Raw genomic sequence first — 8,018 nt, 5'->3', positions numbered from 1 at the left:
AAATCATTTTCCGTCAGAGTCATCGTGACAATTAGATTGTTGACAATTGCACTCAGCTAAGATAGTTAGGTTGGAGGGGATATGAGAACAAGGATTTACTAAGGAAATTGTGTCATTCACGAATGTGCTTTTCTCGGTTTGCTTCACTCTCTGTCCTTGCCTCTAGCCGAGCAGTCCCTCAGTCAGCACGAGCAACGGCCCAGTGTTTGCGTCATTTTTAGCATCAGTGGGGATCTCAGTGGAGTTTGACCTCCCAGTGCGTGCTCACTGCCAGAATCATACAAGAACCAGCTCTGATTTAAAATACTGGCAGTGTTGGTATTTATAAGCAACACTCTGGTAATAAAATATAACACCTAGAAAGGTATGAAACAAACTTTGCTTTTATATAAAGATATAAAGGAAAAGACCTTACCAATGGTATTGGATCCTGACAGCATTGTGACATTTCACCTACAGTGAAAGCATGAGTTAGAGAAACTACAGATTCCCAATCTCTCTGGGCATATTGGTGGTTAAAATTTTATAATAAACTTTTAAATATTCACTTTATATTCCTCAGTTAGTATGATAATATTCCATTTTTTGAGGCCACTGGGGTAAAATCAATACAGTAGTTTATGAAGAGTCTACCAGTGTAGAATGTCATAAAAATCTTATTTCTCCCTCTACCTTCATTTCTCATTATTACTTCCATATGATGTTCAAACCAAATCAAATCATTTTAAGAGAAGTTATGGTAAAGGTCGTACAGGAATGAACATATAAATTGCAAGTTATAACTGCCATTGGAAGTAGATTGTTCCCTAATATTTGAGAGCATGGTTTCATTCTGAGGAACAGTATATAGTATTTGCATGATCCTCATGTTTGAGTCCTTTCAGTAAAGCCACAGGAAAAGTTCATGAAAGCAGAGATTCATAACATATGAATAAGATGTAAACACGGAACCAGGGGATTCTTCAGAATCAAGAAGAGCTGATTTAGTGGTCAGTAGTATAAAATATTATTAATGAGGTACCATTAGTAATATGTAATAAAAACACCTGGATTTACATTCTTATGCACATATATGAATGAGTATTTAAAATAGGTATCCAATTCAGATCAGTTTCCTAGAGAACAATCAATAAAACCTGGTAGCCAGACATTGCTAAACTAGCATAATCTAAATGAACATTTTATAACTCAGTTACAAAATTTTATTATTTATTATTAAAATTTTATTCACGTATAATTTATCAACTATAGAATACGATTTTCTGTCATTGCTTAATTTTCTGCATTTCCTTGTCGGTGTGATTAAAACATGTATTTAGTGGTCACAATGACCTACAGAATGGCTGATCCAGTGTAGTGGTCACAATGACGTGCAGAATGGCTGATCCAGTGTACTGCTTGAGCTCTTTAGGATAAAACCATGGACTGAGGACTCACTGAGATTATTTTGGCTTCCTTTTTGTTTCGAGAGTGTTGAGCGAAAAAGTGTGGCAACTGTTGACAGTCTTGACCATGAGCTCTTGATCTCTGAGGAATTCTAATGTCTGTAAATGTTAAAACAGAAACTGAGGAATCCATGACCAGAATAGGAATGCATTGAATAATTTGCAATTTTAAAAGTGAGTGTCAAATAAACCTGAAATTAAGGAATAAAATGTCTGTTTTACCAACTCTTTCTCATTAGATCTGAAATCTCAGTTTGTTTTCATCTGAATGTCTAACCTATGAGCCATTTCCTCTCTCACTGTTGCTATGTATACTTACCCTTCTCAATATTTATGTTTTGAAATGAAGTCTTTCAAGTAACAAAAAAGCTCATGTTTCAAAGCTCGTTTTGTTCTGGGATTTCAGTTAAAGCTCATTACTCTCTTACTCTTTGCTGTTCAAAACTGATAGTTCATTTAACGATATATTGTTAAATTGGAAAATTCTTTCTATTATCACTGAATATATTTAATTATAGCTTGAAAAATTAACCATAAATAATTAATAGAATTGTGTTACTATTGATAAAATTAATCTAACATTTCTAAAAGACTAAACAAGAAGAAATTAAAATACAAAAATATGAATTAGTATGTATCAATTATCACATACATTTTAAACATATTTATTTAACCATATTATTTAAAATAAAAAATCAGGTATTTTGTGAACATTTACTGGTTTATTAGAAAGGATAGGCTGTTGATGACTGTAAAGTCTAGAACACAAAATGAAAGAAAAACACGTGAGTAGAAAGAATTGTGAATGACATTTATTACAAAGGCTGTGATATATTTTCTGGATGTCATCTTTTGGATTGAGCTCTAATTTATTTTCTCATCATCTCCACTGAATGCCCTTGTTCAGATAAAAGACAGACATCAAGCAGACATAAGCTATTCTCACTTCCCTTTTCTCCCTTTTGTTACTATTTTTTCATACTATGTAGTTAGATTATATTCTTTACTCTCTCCCAGAGAGTTATAAATCTCCAACTTCCATACCCACTTAACTTCTTGTTCAAACTCTTATTTGCTCTCTCTTTGTCTCTTTGAAACAAAAACAAAACAAGCAAAACAAAAAATGTAGAAATAAAAACAAGCAAAAATAAGATGAAAAATATCAAAAGAAACTAGAACTAAGTACTATTAATAGATGCTGAGAGGCAGAATGCCAGCACTATGGACTCTGTACCCCACATGGAAATTGACCTTTGGTCACATAAGCACAGAAGCCCTAGTAATTTTTATTCTTAATCACATCTCTTCTTCTGTAAAAATATTATATTTATACTTTTGACAGTGACCACTGATGAATTGCTCCCTAATTTGCAGAAACAATAGACAGTGACAAGTCTCTAACATATCAACAGTTACACTCTAAACAAGAAATACCTAGATATAGAAACCAAGTTGATATCATTACCCATAAATAATTGGCAAAATAAGAAAGTAATGTGATTCACAGTAATCTAAATTTTACACGAATTTTTGTGATGCTCATGAACATGTACTCAGGACATACCAGGCCAATAATAAAGATTTATGACTGAAGTATACCTAAACTCAAATGCTCACAAGTAAGTGGATCTAAGCATTTGTATTAAGCAATTTTACTTAAGACTTCTTGGGTAAAGAACTAATCTATTAGACACACTCATATTGTAGACTTTAATTTTTCATATCTTGGTTTCAGACATTATTTTGCAATATATATATATATTATAAATAAATAGTTATTTTTCTATAGATGCATGCTTGTGTATGTTTATATAGTTGTGCTTTCCCATTTCCATAATTTAACATGAAGTAGACAAATACTTTTGTTCTCTATTTCATAAAATACATTGATCTTATTAATTCTGTTTTCCTGTGCTTGTCACTTACAGAGCTTTAGTACTAACACGGTCAATAAATATATTGGTGTTGTTCAAATAATTCCATATCCCCTGATTAGTCAAGCATGTAAGAAATACATTCACTATCATTGTCTGTTCAGGGCTTCAGCACTGAAAGTTTGGAAGGTGAATCCAAGTAGTCAAACTCATGCATAAGATGCAAGAAACAAAACAAAAAAACCATTTTCTTCATTCTGAGTTGTCACATTTTGAACACACTGACGTGTGTTCTCTGTAAATTACCATTTCTGAATCTCAGCAATATCAACATTTGAACTATATGTTTTTCTGGAAACTGTCACGGCAATTGATGATTTGTAAGCAACGTTCATAGTTTTTAATTGTTGGAATGTTTTCTCCCTTGTATGTGGGACAGTATGAGGGACACTGGAGTCCTGGTTTCTGTTTGTTTTTGATCTCCTATATACCCAGCAGGTTACCGCAAGGTCACTCCCAGCTATAGCAGGAAGGAAATAAGGTTTAAAACCCTGGGTGTTTTTCCCGCTTCTGCAAATGTTAGTAGTGTTATCACTATTATCATGGAACCCCTATATCTGTGTGGCTGCTATTTGTAGCCCATAACTAGTGTCGAAGACAATTTAGAGTTCCCCAAAGCCAAGGTGACTACCTGATCACTGATGGACATATCAGACCAGGTGTAACATTCTTGTATGTTCCCACATCTTTTCCTTCCTCATACTCTTGCATTCTTTCGGTAAAGGTTTATAAATTTCATGCCTCTTTGATAGGATGATGTATGTGTATGCTTTATTACTCAATACTGAGCCGGTATGTCCCCGCACCCATCAGTTTTTTCCTGCAGCAGTTTAACTACCTGTTACTCCTGTAACCAAACTGCTGTGTTACAGTGGTTATGGTGGACATGCTTTGCTATGCTTGCTCCTGGCATTAGCATGTAATTAGCATACAAAAATTTACACATGGTCTGATATGTCCATCAGTGATCATGTAGTCAACTTGGCACTGGGGAACTCTAAACCGACATGGTCATTAGTTAACCCTACCAATAGCAGACACATACTGAGACAACAGTCCCATGATAATAGTGATATCACTACTAACATTTCCAGAAGCAGGAGAGTAATTGGAAAATTATCCAGGGTTTTAAACCTGATTTCCTTGCTCTTATACCTGTGAGTGGCCTGGGGCAATCTACTAGAGAATACATGAGTTCAAAAGTACACAGAAACCAGGACTCTAGTGCACCAACCTTCTCCAGGGACCCACATACTGCAGTAAAACTTTTCTGAGATGCCCCTGTCATTGATCCAGCCTTGCTTCTTTCATTGGTGCAAGTTATCCCCAGGCAGATCCCTTAGTGTCTTTTAAATTGTGAAACAAGGAGCATAAAAGAAGATTCCAGTTCATCCCCAGTCTGATTTTTCCACATCATGGAATAAGACAATTGAATGTCTTTCAGCAACTGGGTCCAATCAGTTCGTTCCAACAAGTGTCCTATTGTAGTCTCAAAAACCAGAATGGTGTAAGAAGATGTAGAAACCTTGCTGCTCACTAAGTCACAATGAGGTAACACATGCCAGGCAGTGGCAATTCATTCAATAAACTTATGACTGTTAGCGATGCTTTTCCCACATGCCTGTGTATACTATCTTATTCCTTCTTTTAGCAGCTAACTGTAGCTGGTAACCCTGTCAGTCTTCTCCTGATGCATCACTAAACTATTAAGACACACAGAGGTTGGTGTTAGATAACAGTAGATTTGGTGAGAGTTAGCATGCTTTCCTATTGCCTAGCGTGGTCTACTTCATGAAAGTGTAAAATTGCATCCGAAATGTTCATCTATGTGCATGCTAAACAAAACCCTCATAATTGTTCAGTATGTCATGAACAGATCCCGTTCTCATATCAGTGTTTTCCTCAAAAGCAATGATTTTCAACCTTCCTAGTGCTCGGACACTTTATTACAGCTTATCATGTCGTGGTGACACCCCAACCATGAAACTGTTGTCATTGATAATTCATAATTACAAGTTTGCTACTGTTATGCATTTTAATGTAATTATATGTTTTCCAGTGGTCCTAGGTGACCTCAGTGAAAGGATCATTCAATCCCCACCCTCCCAAAAGGGTCATGACCCACAGGCTGAGAACCACTGCTCTAAAGCAAACATTCAGATATAATAGAATGTTTATCAATAGATGTCAATACCTACTTTTCAGACCTATAATCCATTTTTCTCTTGAGTAGTTTGCTCTGATTCCTTGACATGGCTTCACCAGCCTTGCTAGATGTAAGTCCTCTGTGCCACATTCAGCTGTCTACTCTGACTTTTGGTTAGCAGAGCAGTTTAACTGCAATGAGTGCTTTCTAAAACGGCCTGGAGTTGGGTGAACAGCTTCCTCCGCACGGATAAATTGCTGGGAAAACAAATGATTGCATAATATTTCACACCCTCAGAGAAGAGGCTTACAAAAGGTTCTACAGCAGATGATCCCCTGAACACTCTTATGCAGCATTCCTAAGCATCCATGCACAGGACAGAGCTGTACACAATGGACTCAGGAGAAGGGACCATTGTCCACACTTAAGTTTCAGTTTGTTCATCTTCATGTCTCTGTGCTCATCCATCCACAGTGATAATCCAGACGACTTTAGTTTTAGGAGGTAGTCATGAATTAGAGAATACTTAGGATGATTTTGTGTTTCCCAAATCTACCTCTTTAAAAATTTTTATTAGCATATGCTAAAAGTCATTATAATGGGTTTCATTTCAACATTTTGTACTTTGACCACAATGACTTTATTACCTGGTTTCCCCATCCTAGTGATCTCTTGCTTCCTTACCAATCTCCCCCTTCTACTTAAAATATATTTTATTTGTTTTTGAGAAGCTTGTACAACATATTTTGAATTTATTCATTTATCTCCCCAATTCTTCCAAGATATACCCTATATTCTACTCACCCACCACTGCTGCTTTTGTTTCCTTTTGTGGCTGTTGTTAAAATTATCAAGACCAATTTGTATTGCCAAAATATTCTTGGTTGTTCGGACTTTTATTGGTGCATGATCATCTTCCAATGGTCTGAACTTCTAGAGAAAACTGACTTTGGTTCTCTCTCTCTCTCTCTCTCTCTCTCTCTCTCTCTCTCTCCATCTGTATGTGTTTCTCTGTCTCTCTGTCTCTCATTATTTTACTCTGTCTCTATCTCTGTCTCTCTGTTTCTCTCCATGTGTCTCCATTTCAGTCTCTGTCTCTCTATCTCTCAGTAGCTATCAATAAAAATGGTCCTTGAATAGGGGTAGAACTTCCTGCCAAAGTTCCTTTTCCAGATTGGGATTTTTTTCTATCTTGGGCAAATACAAATCTTATGCACACTGTCATAAGTAGTATGAGATTATATATGCAGCTTCTGTGCTGTACAGTGAAGACACTTTCATCATAGCTATTTCTGTCCTATAGCCCTTACATTTTTTCTGCTCCCACTTCATCAGGTACCCTTGAATCTTGAAAGGAAGAAGGTATATGTGTTCCATTTACTTGTAATCATTCTACAGTCTCTTATACAGTTTAACTTGCTCAGTAGGTCTATTTATTAATCAACATTTACTGCAAAAAGGAGTTTCTCAGATGACAGTTTAGAGATGAACTTATTTAGTAGCATAATAATAAGTTATTTGGAGCCTTTTTAGTACAAAGTTCTTTCTAGAGAATAATAGGGAAATGTAGTCATCTATGGTCAATGAATTCTTTTGCTATATATTCTTAGTGCAATGATCATATCAGATACAGGCTTTCTCTTGCACAGGGGCTTTAAAACTAACCAGAAAGTGACTTATTACTTTCAGAGTGTTCCTGACACTATTGCACCAGTGGTTATTACTTCCAGAGTGTTCCTGACACTATTGCACCAGTGGTTATTACTTCCAGAGTGTTCCTGACACTATTGCACCAGTGGTAATTCTTGCCGGACAGTCAATGTTGTAACTTTCATGTTTCTTCACCGGGTCAAATTGATGGCTCCTTCTTCTCCCCTGGCACTCTTCATAGCATGATCTAGCAGTATGGAATTAATGCAGTTGTGATAAAGCTTCCAGGTATGTACCACTTTAATTTCTCCATGTTATATGACTTACGCTTAGTATCGTCACCAATAAGGTCTTATCATTAAGTTTTGGGAGATATCCAGAATATTGCCAATAACTTTTAGTGTTGGGTATATATAGTACTTCACTGAACAACAACTACAAAAGAATCACCCTTCCTATCACTGGACATTTTATTACTTAGCTTATGGTATCAGCGAAGACCCTGTTGCCCCTCCACAAAGAAACTCCACTAGAATTCAGGGCCGTGTGGAGACAACTTGGACATTTTTCAATACCTGATGTCTCCACTGTCTGATACTAAACAGGCAGTTGTAGTCTAGCTTTTTTTTTTTTACATTTTAAAACAAATGCCCATAAGGTTAAGAAACTTGTCCATCCACATTGTATTTGAATAAATATTTGAATATCTCTACTGTGGTATTTGTAACCATTAGAAATAATGTATCCATGTTATATTGATGGCTTTGACAAAAGAACTCAATGTGAATAGTCATTTTTCAAACCTTAGAGTGTTTCCTGTATCATTACATGTTTTCTTGTGCC

The sequence above is a fragment of the Arvicola amphibius genome, chromosome 6, assembly GCF_903992535.2.
Source record: "Arvicola amphibius chromosome 6, mArvAmp1.2, whole genome shotgun sequence".
Taxonomy (NCBI): Eukaryota; Metazoa; Chordata; class Mammalia; order Rodentia; family Cricetidae; genus Arvicola; species Arvicola amphibius.
This window is presented reverse-complemented; position numbering follows the sequence as displayed.